The 15,455-nt window shown below is 41.8% G+C and overlaps 1 long non-coding RNA gene and 1 other non-coding gene across 2 annotated transcripts in view; one reads left to right on the top strand and one right to left on the bottom strand.

Annotated features, from left to right (window-relative positions):
* Window positions 1–15,455, top strand: part of LOC132364929 (uncharacterized) — a 212,852-nt gene that overhangs the window by 158,014 nt on the left and 39,383 nt on the right. The gene's annotated exons all lie outside the window — the stretch shown is intronic.
* Window positions 1,766–1,872, bottom strand: LOC132365683 (U6 spliceosomal RNA). The gene has a single exon (XR_009503201.1). It is a non-coding gene; the product is annotated as a U6 spliceosomal RNA (small nuclear RNA).

The following is a 15,455-nucleotide window of genomic DNA, read 5'->3' as shown; positions in this document are numbered from 1 at the left end:
GTATTACCCCACAAAATGTTTACACCAAAGGGTTCCATCTTGTAAGCTAAGTGGACCGCCTATCATCACGCGTGTTTCCCGTTTGTAGCAGTGATTGGAATTATGCTTATAAGGAGCAATTATTCTTTATTTGCGCTTTTTTCCATAAATGAAAAATACATCCTTTTTTTGGTTGTTGTTGCTAATAGTGGCTGCTTTAGGTATACTTCAGTTGTTGTCTGGGATTATTAGATGGGGGCCTAAATGTTGTATTGTCTGTGACTCTACGCATTTTACGATTCAAAATTATCAGTGGAAAAAAAAAACAACAACTAAGCAACATGTGAACTGACGTCTAAAACCCTCACGGCCAGAATATATCAACTGCTGCAAAATTGCAAGACAAAATAACATAAAACTGTTCAGTTCATAATTTACTCTTTTTGATTTGCAGTCTATGGCTTTTCCTAATAGCATAAAACAAAATGGTTACAAAATATGGTCCATATGGTTTACACATTTTATGACCATTTGTGTATAAAACAGCCCTCTGTAAGTGCATTTAGTGGTTGAAGAGTTTGCAAAGGTGATTATCAAATAAGATAATGTATGTAAACTATCTAGCCCAAGTCGTACACATAGCAGGGATCATAAAAAATGGAGGCCGCTGCTCCATTTATTAAGAGAAATAATAGATTAGGGAATAGGTACAACAGTCCTTTACTACGGTGGTACAGGAGCAGCCAAACAGTGAAATATCAGGCTGATGCTTTAGTGGAAACCACTATATCAGGGCAGGAAAAGCAACAAAACATTCTATCTTCAAGAGACACTGCAGACCACAGTGGTCAGCAATGAACCGTTAACACCTCTCGAGAATAGCAAATCCATATTTTTCTATTTTGCTCGATTTGGATTAAATCTCCAGAGAAAACTTAAAAGAACACTTCTGGGGGCAGTTTTTGCTGGGATCTGCTGAGTGTCTGGTTTCTTGGACAGCTTCAGAGCAATAGAATATTTGGTAGCCATAGTGACATTGCAGCTTCAAGACACTATTGGACTGTATAGGGCATAACAGGCAAAGATGAGTGGCCTTAATGGCTGGGATCATCCAGTTTTCACCGTCTTCTCTTGTTTTAGACTTCTTCCTCCTCCTAGTAGGTATAGATGGGGCGAATTCCTTAAGTAAGGCCTCTTGTTTGGACCAATTTAGACTCTAGCCATTCTTCAAGCTTTTTCCTCCCTCCCTCCCTCTCTTCCTTCCTTCCTTCCTTCCTTCACCTCCCTCTCTCCCTTCCTTTTCTCTTTCTGGGCATCCTAATGCCTTGTTTCTTATTGTATTCTCTTCATTTTAGATCCAAACATTAGAAGCAAATACTTTATTTCGCCTATTTCCTGTTATGGAATGAATTGTATCCCCTCTTTCCATATATAGGTTGAAGTCCTCACCCCCAGTAGCTCAGAATGTAACTGTATTTGGAGACAGGTCTTTAAAGAGGTATTTAAGGTTCAATGAGGTGGCCCTAATCTAATGACTGATGTCCTTATAAAAAGACATTAGGACACAGACACACAGAGGGGAGACCCTGTGAAGACACGGAGAAGACGGCCATCTCTAAGCCAAGGAGAGAGGCCTCAGAAAAAAACCAAACCCGCTGACATCTTGATCTTGGACTTCCAGCCTCCAGAACTGTGGGACAATAATTTTCTGTGGTTTAAGTGGCCCAGTCTGTGGTACTTTGTTACAGCCGCCCTAGCAAATGAATACATCCCCTTAGAATATACATAAATAATGGAACACTTCAGGAATTTGTGCCTCATCCCTGCTCAGGAGCCGTGCTGATCTTCTCCATATCAGTCTAATTTTAGTATGTGTCCTCCTGAAGATAGTACTCCCTGTAGATTCCTTAACTCCCAAATTTACCAAATTTTTTTTTTTTTAAAAACTGGGCTTCGCTGGAGTTAGGGTCTCACCCCTGCTGTGGCCACATCCCACCCGTGGCTGCCCCCTTAGCAGTTGCATGCGTGTGAGCCGACACCGAATCACAGTATTTCTGAGCAGTTTCAGGGCCCCTCTACTAGGTACAGCACGTTGATTCACTTTCAAATTGAACATCACCACATGTACAAAAGCATCAAGAAAGAGAACAAACTTAAAAATGGTGCGTGTGGGTGGGAAGGAATCGGGACCGTGACTAAAGGGAAAATATTGGTCAAAAACTTTCTCTTACTGTTGTGCTGGCAAACTGTTTCTCCCTCAATAGAATGACCACATGTCTATAGAGCTCATTAAAATTCTCCTGTTTGGGTGAAAATACTGAAATAAAATACTGCAGATGGCAGCATGACATTACACATGATGATTTTGGAGCAAAGCCACTCCATCATTGTCCCACTTTCTTTTTTTTCCTAGTGGGTAAGTTACTGGAACCTTTTAAAAAATGATTATTTATGGTGAAAACTTGGATAGGCAATTATGCCTGTTTTTCAAGTTCACTTCCACGGCCTGTACGACAAAGTACCAATCAGCAACATCCCCTTGAAAAGCCTCTAGGCAAATACATTGTTATTCTAGCTACCCACCAGGAGAATCCCAAGTTTAGATTTCAACCTATTTTGAAATTCAATTTCAGAGATGTACCCAACCTTCTTTGAAGTTCCTAAAGATAAGTTTACCAAACGTTAACAAAGAAATAATTGTTCTCAGAACTTATGGCAACAAAGTGATGAGACTGAGAGCTGCCTTTTAGACTGATGCACACATGCTGCTCTGTAAGGGACATACAGACACAGTTCAATTTTCCCCCCATTCATTTTTAACCAGAAAAAATAATTGCTTTGGGAACTCCAATAATGACTGTTTTCAGCAAAATCTCTAAACACCAGGTCAGCAAATTTTTTCTCTTCAGGTTCAGGCAGTAAATATTTTCAGATTTTGGGCCACATGACCTCTATCATAACTCTGCATTATACCCGAAAGCAGCCATGGACAATATGTACACCAATTGGTGTGGCCGTGTTCTAATAAAACTTTATTTATAAAAGCAGGTGGACAGATTTGGCTGTACATAGTTTGCCAACGTCTGGTCTAAACCTGGGCTTGCTAACTCTCTGTGGAAGACTCCCAGTGTTAAGTTTGAACACTTCTAAGGACATTTTGCCCTCCCTCATCTTTTTTTTTTGGTTTCCCACACTTACATGCTGCTACAATTCATATATATTTCAAGCATGACCTTGTGTTATTTTTTTTGAGCTAAAATGTTGAGCTTGAGACACGTTTAATCATAGTGTTGGCTTGGGCTTATTTCAATTTTTCTTATTTCTTCCCATGGGGCCCATCTGGCTTGGGTTCAACCTTAGGAATAAGGGTTTGGATTTGTGTCTGCGCTTGTTTCGAAACTGGCCCAGTAAGTATGAAGGTAATGGAACAAATGCTCTTCAGGTAACTTGGAGGTAAAGCATGTGTGTAGTAAGCAAACAACCAGCTTAGGGAATTATTTACATTGATAATTATATTAGAGGTCACATAAACATGCATTTATGAACAGTGCCCTATATGTAATAAAATGCATTAAGCAATTTTCAATAAGGTGATGTGTTTACTAATATGTTTATCAACAGTCAGGTTCCATAAGAGGCTAAATCCAAATACAGTTCACTCAAGGCCAATGTCTAATCTCTGGTTGAAGATGGTCCAGGTGTTGATAATGATGATGAGTTTGTGGAAATCAGCAAACATGATCTCAAGTCTACCTTAAGGCAGACCTGAGCCCTGGTTGGCCCCAGCCTGTCTTCCCTCTTGAAGGGATTCCCTTGAAGGGAATTGAGCTGCTAGGCTGTTTCCCACCTGCCCAGACTGGAGCAGACCCCAGAAGAGTAAAGCAAATCATTTCCAGCAACTTCTGTGGAAGGTATATATGGAAGGATGCTTTTGATAGCTTCTGGCCTCACTTTTTTTTTTTTTTTTTTTTTTAAATTTATTTTATTTATGGCTGTGTTGGGTCTTCGTTTCTGTGCGAGGGCTTTCTCTAGTTGTGGCAAGCGGGGGCCACTCTTCATCGCGGTGCGCGGGCCTCTTGCTATCGCGGCCTCTCCTGTTGCGGAGCACAGGCTCCAGACGCGCAGGCTCAGTAGTTGTGGCACACGGGCTTAGTTGCTCCGTGGCATGTGGGATCTTCCCAGACCAGGGCTCGAACCCGTGTCCCCTGCATTGGCAGGCAGATTCTCAACCACTGCGCCACCAGGGAAGCCCTGGCCTCACTTTAATTCTAAGGTTATAAGAACGTTATAGAAGTGATGACCTTGAGCATGAAACTGAAGCTAGTTAAGGATATCTCTTCTGTCACATAAAATCCACACATACTACACTTGATATACATTGTATGGATTAATTTATGAATAAACGCCATCATACATATGTGGACTATCATACCCATGGACTGAAAAGTGGGCAGAAATCTGTGGTTGGCCTTCAAACCTTGACCTGGAGTCATTTGAATTCCTGCTTTGTGTCAGCTCTCATAGGAAAGTAGAGACATTCCAGAGGCTTACCTGTACAATAAAGGACTTTGTCTGTTTTTATCTTTCTTGCCAGTTTGGAAATCTTATTGCGTGGGCTGAGCTGCAGAAATAGACAAAACTACATAGAGAAACCTGCTTCATGGAACAGCCTTGGAAAGTGTGGTTACTAAGATATAGATAGGCTTTATGTAAGGGGAATTTCCATTATAAATATACTCAAAGGACCAGAGAAATGAATTCACATGAAAAACATACATTGGGTGCTTGGAAAGTGTACTTTCTACAGATAGGTTGTGTAAAATCATATCAAGGGAATTCTCCAGGGGAAGACTCAAGAATTTGTTCAAGGCGTTGGTATCAAAAATTCTGCTAACTTGTTTTAATTATTGGCTGAAACTTGATGGAAAGAGGAAAAAAATCCTCCAAATGATACAAAGTGGACCTTTTTTCCTCATGCTCCACAGAAGTTTTTTGGAAACATTTTCCATTTCCACCCTTATTTGGCAAGCTTTGAATATGTATATTCAGTGCATACGTAAATGTCTTTCCTAGATTCTGGAACTGTGCTGTCCAATAATGGTAGCCACTAGCCAGGTTACTCTTAAGCACTTAAAATGTGGCCACTGCAACTAAGGAACTGAATTGTTAATTCTATTGAATTCTAGTTACTTTTATGGAATTTCACATGTGGCTGTTGGCCACCTTATTGGGACATCACAGGTATAGAACATTTCCATCATTGCAGAAAGTTCTATTGAGACCGTGCCCAGTTCTAGAGTGTGACAGGTCAATGTTTTGCTCATAGAGTTGTTTTTAATATTGAAGACTTTGTTTTCTACCAACTGACAAAGTTTAAAAAAGAGTGCTGTGGAAAAGACAGCTTAACTCCCATTTTATCCAAACCTTCTTAACGTTTGCTTAAACTACTTTCCCCCCCACTATTCTGAGTAATTCTGTTTGTTCTTGTCTGTAGCATTTTATATTTAGTTCTTTCTAATGTAGTTAAATACAAATATACAAATATCAGGAAACACTTCTTTAATTAGTTGTGCTTGAAATGTCCTCACGAATCCTTCCTGCAATAACTGAGTGACCCATTCCATATTCCCAGTGGGAAAAACAAAAAAGAGAAAGACCTGTTTTCTTCATTCATGCCAAACAGGAAAATGCTGTGGTTTGGCAATAGAAAATTAAGAGAGAGGAAGCTTTTTAGGTCTTCAAAATGGAGTAACAAAACATGCCTGTCAACTTATTTTGCTCTTCTTCCTAATTTCTCAAGAGAGTATCTGTGAATTCCGAATTTAGCTTTTTTTGGGTTCTCACTTTAAGACACATTAGCTTCAGGAAAAAAAGACCTTTACTTATTTTTTAATCATGGTTTACAACCTAGTGTGGGTATATTTCAGGATGTAGCTGGTGTTCTCAAAAAGGTCGTATACCATCAAAATGGTCATTTTCTGATGATGCTATCAAGAAAAACTAATTGAAAGCAAGATGCGTTAAAATTACTAGAGCCCAAGATCCTTGAGGGCACCAGTCCTGTCTGTTTTGTCCCCATGGTAAACCCAGGTGCCCCCAAGTGCTTGTGCTATATGGGGCTTCTATGCCATTTATTTTTTTAATAATTTTTTTTACATCTTTTTTGAATTATAATTGCTTTACAATGTTGTATTAGTTTCTGCTGTACAACAAAGTGAATCAGCTATATGTATACCTATACCCCCTCCCTCTTGAGCCATTTAAATGTGAGAGTCAGTTTGTATATTATTACGGGATAAGAAATGCTATTACTGCAGAATGTTGGGGATCAGGGTCATCTCGGAATGATTTTCTTAGGTCCTAGGCCCTCCTGTTTTGGGGATCAGGCAGCAACTTGGGATAAGTAGCCCCAAAGGTAAGGGCCCAGGCTCCTGGCCTCTCCATGTAACTGTTTCCTGTGTCACAGAAAGGTGTCTCAAACGCAGACCCAAGTGTCAGAGATGGACAGATTTAACTGTCCCAACTGGCATTTACACTTTAAAGAGATACTCAACTTACTGTCTATTTTTTTCCTACCAGATTTACTGAGCTGTTATTAACATATAGCACTGTATCAGTTTCAGATGTACAGCGTAATGATTTGACTTACATACATCATAAAGTGATGACCACAGGCAGTTTAGTGAACATCTATCATCTCATACAGATACAAAATTTAAGAAATAGAGCAATTTTTTTCCTTGTGGTGAAAACTCTTAGGATTTACTCTCTTAAGAACTTTCATATATGACATGGAAACGTACTCATCTTTCCTTTTTTTTTTTCATAGTTTCAACTTTTATTTTATTTTATTTTTAACATCTTCATTGGAGTATAATTGCTTTACAATGGTGTGTTAGTTTCTGCTGTACAACAAAGTGAATCAGCTATACGCATACATATATCCCCATATCCCCTCCCTCTGCGTCTCCCTCCCACCCTGCTTATCCCACCCCTCTAGGTGGACACAAGGTGATCATCTTTCTGACATGTGAAATAGGAAGACAGTGAGAGGGGAGTCCTCCCTAGGCCCATATCAACGAACAGTTTCCCATTCCTTTACTATCTTGTCTCATCCTTACATTGTCAGAAAAATACATCAGCAACATTGCATCCTACTAAAAGTTTGCTAACACCTTTTCCACATAATAGCTATCAACATACTTAATAGACTTCAGCTGTCTTTTTGGGCGATCTGGCAATAAACCTAACTAAAAAAAAAAAAGTCAGATTTTTAAAAAGAAATTCTGCTTTATTGCTTAAATGTCGAAATAATACAGACCACCAGCTAAGCGAATAGTTTTTTGAGAACGAAAGTTGAACACACACATAAAGGGAAGGTGACAAAATGGATTAATGTGTAAAAAGGGGCCCAGATCTGCTGGCAAATCATTGCTATTCTGAGCTCTCCACCCTCAACAATGATCTGAAGAAGCTAAAAAACAATCTGTGAACCCTCTAATAATGCTATCTCCAAATAAATAAAAACACAGTGCAATTCCCTTTTCCATGTCTCTCTCCAGCCTGCTCTTGACTGCATTTCTCCCTGAAAATGACTCTTTACTTTGAGCATCCCTCTTAGTCTTCTTGGATGCTGGGTGTACATTACTGGCTAGAGTCCAATCAGCAATGGAAACTTCTGAGCATTTTGGCAGACCTGGCTTGAGAAATTATGCATAGCTTGGTAAATTCAGCCATTGAGCTGAGTTGTGAGAGCCGTAAAGTGATGTACATAGAGAAAGACACAATTCTCAACAGCTGTTGAAAGTCCTTAAAACAAATATCTGTGCCCTATGAGCTTTTATTCTAAAGTTGGTGCACATTTCCAAGGTGGCCCAGGAATCACACAGCAACCCATCTTTTTTTTTCTTGACATTCTCCGAACCAATTAAGCTCTGAAAAACCATTTAAACACAAGTAGGCCAGGATTTCAACACTTCCAAAAATTAAAAAAATAAAAAAGAGGCTGATATTTGAAATCTTGTTTTCCCTGGCCCTGCCCCCAAAGCCTCAAAAACATTTAGTAATAAATAGAGGACTGAGGACAGAAAATCTTTTTTCCCTCCTAAAAAACTTTTTGTATTAGCTTTGTATTAGTTGGGACTCTTGTCTCTTTCTACTTCTGAGTTTATGGGTAGCCTGTTCAAACCATCCTTAACTCCTCAGTTTTGCACATGGAAGGGAGATGAGGATTCTGCGGACTTATTATACAGATAAGATTTAAAACTCCGTGAATCTTGAAATATCAGTAAGGGAAGGGAAATCTATCTGCCAGTTTTGACTTTCTCATCTGGACTGGTTGTGGCTTTTATTTCCTTTGCACCTGCCTCTCTCATTCTTTTCTTTGGGAGCAAATGCAGTCAACAGGATTTCTAGAAAGGATATTAGCGTACTTAGGTTTCTGGTTTGGGAACAACAAGTTCCCCCTCTTGGTGGCCCTTGAAGTGAGGTGTGAAAGCATCCTGGTGTTTTATTGATGAGAGATCAGGAGGCAAAGATAGATTAGGCTTTGTGGAATGGAGTAGCCAGAAAATAAAGGCGGCTGATCTACTTCTAGGGGCAGTGTGGGTCTGACATTTACTGCCTGCCCATCCATATTCTCATGCTTGGAATTAGAAATAGGCTTGCTCTATAGGCCACCTCGTTGCAGCAGGAGCAACTGAGGTGTTGCTGCTGGACTCTGTAAGCAAGACTCATGCATGCTGTCTGGGACAGATTGCAAGAGATGGTCTCAACCCTTCACCCCTCCTTGTGTCTATGCCTCCTTGCAATATGACTTTGCAGTTCTTTCCATCAAAAGGTAGCATCTATTTCCCCACTGTCTGCATTTGGGCTGACCTGCTTTGGTCTTTAGAATCTGGTAGATGTGCTGAGGAGCCAGTGGAGCCTAGGCCTCTACCATGGGCAGAATTCCAATGTGACCTGCAGCGACCCTCGCCCTTGTGTAATCTTCTTGCCTTGACTGCTTTCAGCTCCTGTGAAAATGATGCGCCATCGCTCTTGTGATTGATTATAAGAGGGATTTTGCAGATATAATTAACTTCCTAAATCAGTTATCCTGAAGAGGGAGATTATCCAGGTGGTCTTTTTTTTTTTTAAATGATTTTTATTTATTTATTTATTTATTTATTTAATTAATTTTTGGCTGTATTGGGTTTTCCTTTCTGTTCAAGGGCTTTCTCTAGTTCCAGCAAGTGGGGGCCACTCTTCATCACGGTGCGCGGGCCTCTCACTATCGCGGCCTCTCTTGTTGCGGAGCACAGGCTCCAGATGCGCAGGCTCAGTAATTGTGGCTCACGGGCCTAGTTGCTCCGCGGCATGTGGGATCTTCCCAGACCAGGGCTCGAACCCGTGTTCCCTGCATTGGCAGGCAGATTCTCAACCACTGCGCCACCAGGGAAGCCCTATCCAGGTGGTCTTGATCTGATCAAGTAGCCCTTGAAATCTGGGTCTAGAGATCAGAGACAGAGGAAGTCAGAGATCTGAGGCATGAGGAGGATTTGAAGTGCCCTTGCTGGCTGGAGTGAGCCTTGTGGTAAGGAGTGTGGGTAGCCTCTACTTGCTGAGAGTGAACTCTGGCTGATGGCTAGCAAGGACGCAGAGACCCCAGACCTACAACTGCAAGGAACTGAGTTTTGCCGACCCCAACAAGGAGATTGGAAGCAGACATTTTCACCCCCTACCCCACCCCCAGAGTTTCCAGACAAGAACTCAGCCTGGTTAGTTTTCAACCTTGTGATGCCCAGAGCAAACAGTCATGTTGTGCTGAACTTCTGATTTACAGAACCATGAGCTAATAAACAATTGTGTTAAGGTGCTAAGTTCATGGTAATTGTTACATAGCAATAGAAAGATAAGACAGTCTCAAAAGACCTGTGCACTTCTAGTCTCTCCTGGAAACTTGCCAAGGTCATGAGACCATGCCTGGACTAGCCTACCGGAGACTGAGAGGGCCCCTGGAGCAGAGCTCAAGAGCCTCTGCTGACAGCTGGCCAATTTCTAGAAGCAGAGCCATGTAACAAACCCATATTTGACCCCAGGTGTCTGAGGTGGCTCAGCCCATTGTAAAAACATTCAGCTTATGCTAGTCTAGGTCGCTGTCCTGCAGACTCATGTGTGCTGTGGTCTGAACATCTGTGTCCCCACCCAGATTCACATGTTAAGTCCTAACACCCAGTGTGATGGCATTAGGAGGTGGGGTCTTTGGGAGGTGATTAGGGCATGAGGGAGGAGCCCTCAAGAATGGATTAGTGCTCTTATAAAAGGGGATCCAGAGAGATCCCTTGGTCCTTCTGTCATATGATGCAATTTATGAACCAGGAAGCAGGTCCTTACCAGATACCAAATCTGCCACCACTGTGGTCTTGGGCTTCCCAGCATCTCAAACTATGAGAAATAAGTTTTTGCTGTTTCTAAGCCACCCAGTCTGTGGAATTTTGTTAGAGCAGCCTGAATGGACTAAGACGATGAACTATATAAAGGATTGTTGTTTGGGCCATTCTGTTTCGGGATGGTGTGTTACACAGCAGTGTCTAATTGATACATTGGCTACCTTCATGAGCAGGCACTATACTTTTGATGTCTGCACTTAAAGCTAACATGTATATTATTACATTAGAAAGGATGGAAGCTGCTGTGCTGAAGATATGCAGCTTTTCTCTGCCTGGTGATGAGACCTCATTTCAATGAGCCATTCAGGTGGCATTCTACCTTAGAGCAGATGAAAACGGAGGTATGGTTTGATCAGGATTACTGCACAGGCTATGCCAAAATTCCTCATTGTCTCTCTAATTCATGGTAGATACATGATCAATTTATAAACATTCGTTGTGATCAGGAGCTCAGGGTACATTATTTTAACAACTCAACTTTTTGCAACTGTAAATACGTTTGCAAATTGTAAATATGTGAGAAAAAAGCAAATTGTCTTGCTGAATTTCTGATTATTGTCAGAAACAGACAGGCTACTGCAAAAATGTAAAGCTGTAAAAGAAATGTAAAAGATGAAGATGAAAAGATTTCAATGGTGCACTAATATTGGAGTTTAAAGTTGTATAGACATTTAAAAATAAATGCAGTGTCTCTGTGTGTGAGTCAGAATTGTCCTCAATAAACTCAAGCACACTGTTTTGCAAACTTGGGAGTCTTCTTCAAAAGGACACAAGCCTATTCTGTGTTCCCTAGATGAACAGGTAGGTCTGTGAAACAAAGATATGGGTTGCTCAATTTCATTTTGAGCTCCTGATATGGCTATCTTGGTTTCAGGAATTGCCATTTCTGTAGTATTTCAGTACTAGGAAGACTGCTACAGCATCTAATGCTACTATCTCCATCAAGGAGATATGATCATGGCTCACCCCAACCCCCAAATTAACCAAGAAATGAGAGAACAGACATCTGTGGATGGAGGTTGCTGTAAGAATAGTGTGAAGGAGGAAATAGATCAGCAATAGGGCTGCCATTGCTGAGGGATTGGGTGGGGAGAGTGCTGTGACAGGGGAAGAATAAACAGTGGCTTAGGAGCAACAACAAGCAGGTTATTAAAAGGTTGGACAGGAAAAAATGTCTGTGTGTGAGAAAACTGGGGGTGGGGAAGTGGGTAGGGAACTTAATTCAAAACATTAGTGACTCATAGAGAAAGGAGAACAAAATGTAAGGTGATGATAGAGGATATGTGTTCAAGTTCAAGTTCAGTTTCAACGGCAGAGAAGCTGTGATTGCATCACTGATTTCACTCGTTCAGGGACTTGCAGGGGTGCCCCAGGGAAGGCTATCTACTGGATGTTTCATGTGCTTGACAGGATATTCAAATGGAGGCTGTTGTGGGGGCTTAGATGAGAAACAGAGTCAATGTTACCTAAGAGGAATTCTGCTACATCCAGGTAAATGAAGACTGTGGAATTTGTATAAACACTGTTGCTGCCCATTTGTACCATTTGTGTCAGTCAAGGGGGAGGAAATGAGCAGGGGGGCAAATCAACCCCTAGGAAAGCCTCCATCTTGCATAGACCCTATTCTAGAAGAATCTGGGTATTTCCAAGAAGCAACATTTGTTCTTGAGGGAGAGATAGGTTTCTGGGGGATGCCTGGAAGAGGGGGATAATGCCTAGGACTTAGCTAAAGTCTAGGTTTTGCTTGTGCAGATGGAATCTTCCTCCCTGGAGTGTGGAGAATCTCAGAGGCTTTGGGTGTATAGGAAGGTTGTTGACGGTCATCCATTCCACTGGTCTCTCTAGGAAACATTATTCACACAAACTCCTTTATCTTGGCCTGTGGACCCCTGTCTAGTCCCTTTCTGCACCCCAAACCTCATGCCTACAGCCTTCTTTAGTTCTGGGCAAGGGAAGAGCAGCTTATTGAACTGGGTCTCAGAGAAATGCACAGGTATGTCCATGACTCAGAGTCTTCTGCCTCTTGAATCCCCTTCACACGTAGAGCCCCTCCTCGGAGACCCCAGGTGACCTGAGATATCCCTTTACAATAGCAGTCATTGCATTGTTTTTGGTAATACACTTGTTTTCCCCCCACACTGGACTGTGTTCCTGGCACACGAGTTCTCTGTTTTATTTATCGCCTATCCTCATCACACATCACAGTGCCTGGCACACAATGAGCACTCAAATATCCATTGAAAAAATGAGACTAAATATGGAATTACACATATGACCATAATTTGGTTAAAATTTTTCTTTTTGTCCATTTCCTTAGGATATGAAATCTTGAAGACACAAAGGTCTACATGGATTATATTTCTGTGCAGCATGTAAGGCTAGAAATAGCTGTTGTACAGACCTGGTACTTCAAAGGTGACAGGAAGTGAAGTGTCGCCATCTTTGATCTATAGCCTATATCGAAGAACAAAAGGGCAGGGGAGACTGGGTAGCTGATGAAAGCAATGATCTTGTTTCAAGTTCAAAGCAGAGCTTTTGCGAGCGGTTATGTTATCAGGAGTGACACATCCCACCCATGTACTCTGGACAAACCTTTGGATGTCATCACCTTTGTCTGGGTTGCTAGCTACTGGTGAGTCTCAGGCTGGAAGCACCAGCTGCATGGTCCTGAGGTGTTCTGCAGCCTTCCCTGGCAGGAGCTGTTGACACCAGTGACTGCTTGCTTCTAAGTCAGGTGTGTATTTTATTTTCTGGCAGAGCTATTGTTTCATGACTGTCATAAAACTTCAGATTTAGGGGACATTTCAGGACATGGAAAGAACAATCAAGTTTCATTCCTGAAATATTTTCACTGGCAAGTATATCTTCATCAAATAGTTGGTTCCAAGCAGATCCTGAATATGGGGAGGTATAATTATAGTACGGAGTAAGGCACTTTTTCAGGGATTGGGTATTTATAGATTCTGGCTCCATCATGTCCTATCTACATGACCTTGGGTTACTCAGTCTCTCTAAGATTCAGTTTCTTTATATGTAAAATGGACATCATATATAAACAGGGCATTGTGAGTGTTGGGAGCTGCTTATTCCTTACTCCTGATGTTTCTTGCCATTTGGAATGACCTCCACCTTCCCCTTCCTCCCCTCTCCATGATTAGCCCAAGGCTTATAGCCTCTTTCCACTACTCCTTACTCATTCAGAATTTATTGACCCAATGGGTAGGTGTGAAAGAGCATGTGTAGTATACCCCTTCCTCTATCATTTCTCCTGGGGGCAAGCTGCTTATAGGGAGTGGATGTTTTTTCTGCTGGGATGGTGGAGAGAGCCCTACTGCCCACTCCCAGTGCCGTCTGATGTGTCTGTCAGTGTGGGCTGCTTCTGAGAAGGTTCCCTACGATCTCTGTCTCATGGTACTCATGCCCTTTTTAAATCTCTCCCCCTTGAGTGTGTGCTGAACCCAGTGACGTGCTTCTAACAAACAAAATATGGCAAAAATGATGGGATATCACTTCTGAGGTGAGGTTACAAAAAGACTGTGACTTCTGTCTTGCTGGCCCTCTCTTTCTTTCTCTGGTGGAGCCCTTGCTCTGGAGGGAAGCAAGCTTCTATGTTATAAGTAGCCCTGTGGAGAGGATCATAGAGCAAGGGACTAATGTCTCTGGCCAGCAGCCAATAAGGAACTGAGGCCCTCAGTCGAACGGCCTGTGAGGAACTAACTCCTGCCAGAAGCCAGGGAGCCTGGAAGCCAATCTTTTCCCAGGTGAGCCTTTAGATGACCACAGCCCTGGCCAACACCTTGATTGTAGCCTTGTGAGAGACACTGAGTCTGACGACCCAGCTGTGCTGCACCCAGATTCCTGATCCACACAAACTGTGAGATAATAAACGTTTGATGTTTAAAGCTGCTAAGTTTTGGGGTTATTTGTTACACAGCAATCAGTAACTAATACAGCTGGGCAGGTCTGTCTAATTCTTGTGTTCAGTTTTAGGAAGCCCTTTGTCCCTCAGATTTAAGTGTGTTCTCCAGCTTAGCCTATATTGGTCATAAACATGATAGTTTGCTCCCCATCTGCATTTTTCTTTTTGCCTTATTTCCTATGTGTTTATTAATTAGAAACCTGGACAAAGGAGAGGTGGGTTATTTATTACCTGCCACACCCTCCTGTAAAAACCTCAACATGAAGGCTCTCCAGAGATGTAACTTGTCTTCAAGAACTGCTGTTGGGTTTGCTGCAAGTGAAGTAGGAGGGATCCAGCTTTGCCTGAGACAGCATATTCCCAATGCTATCAATAAAAATGCATGCACTCTTTCTAGGAATTGCTCCTGGACTTGACAGAGGCTTATGTACTTTGAAGTCCCTTCATTTCCAAACCCAATTCACAAACTTTGCATGGCCTCTGTCTTGACCTTGTCATTTGCTCCCATCAAAAACATCCCCACTTGAAGCCTAAATCTTAGGAGTAGAAATCTCAAGTTCATGGGAAGCCCGTGTAGGCGGGATGTGGAGGCTTAAGCAGCTGCTTAACTTTGAGGTCACTTAAGGAGAAGGACTGGCTTTTCCCCACCTGATCATTGTGGCCCATGTTACTTTGGGGAGAAGCAGAGGGAGAAACTGAAATTATCATCGAATAAAGAGTTTCCAGAAAGTGTTAACAATGACACAAACATTTGGCATTTGGCTCCCTTGGCTTTTTCTCACTTGTTCTTTTTCAGTTCAGTGAATTTAAATGAGTGCACACTTAATTCCAAGGCTTTGGCCACTCCTGGACATTTTTTAAACATGGTCTAGGACTGGACACTGTGTGAATAGCCTCTCCCTAAGAGTCCCAGCTCTCTGGAAGGCAGGGAGTGGGCACCTTTTGGCCCCCTCTGGAGGAGCAGGGAGAGATATACGTGACCTGGCAGCTTGAGAAGGTTAAAATGTGCTGTTTCAATTTCTTCCCTTGTGTCCTATTTCAGATTCTACTATTTTTTTTAAAAGTATTTAAAAACAGAAAAACAGCATTTGGATTTTATAAAATACAACAGATCAATTCCTACTTGT

Source organism: Balaenoptera ricei, chromosome 4, assembly GCF_028023285.1.
Source record: "Balaenoptera ricei isolate mBalRic1 chromosome 4, mBalRic1.hap2, whole genome shotgun sequence".
NCBI lineage: Eukaryota > Metazoa > Chordata > Mammalia > Artiodactyla > Balaenopteridae > Balaenoptera > Balaenoptera ricei.
The sequence above is the reverse complement of the archived record's forward strand: the minus strand, read 5'-3'. Positions and strand labels throughout refer to the sequence as shown.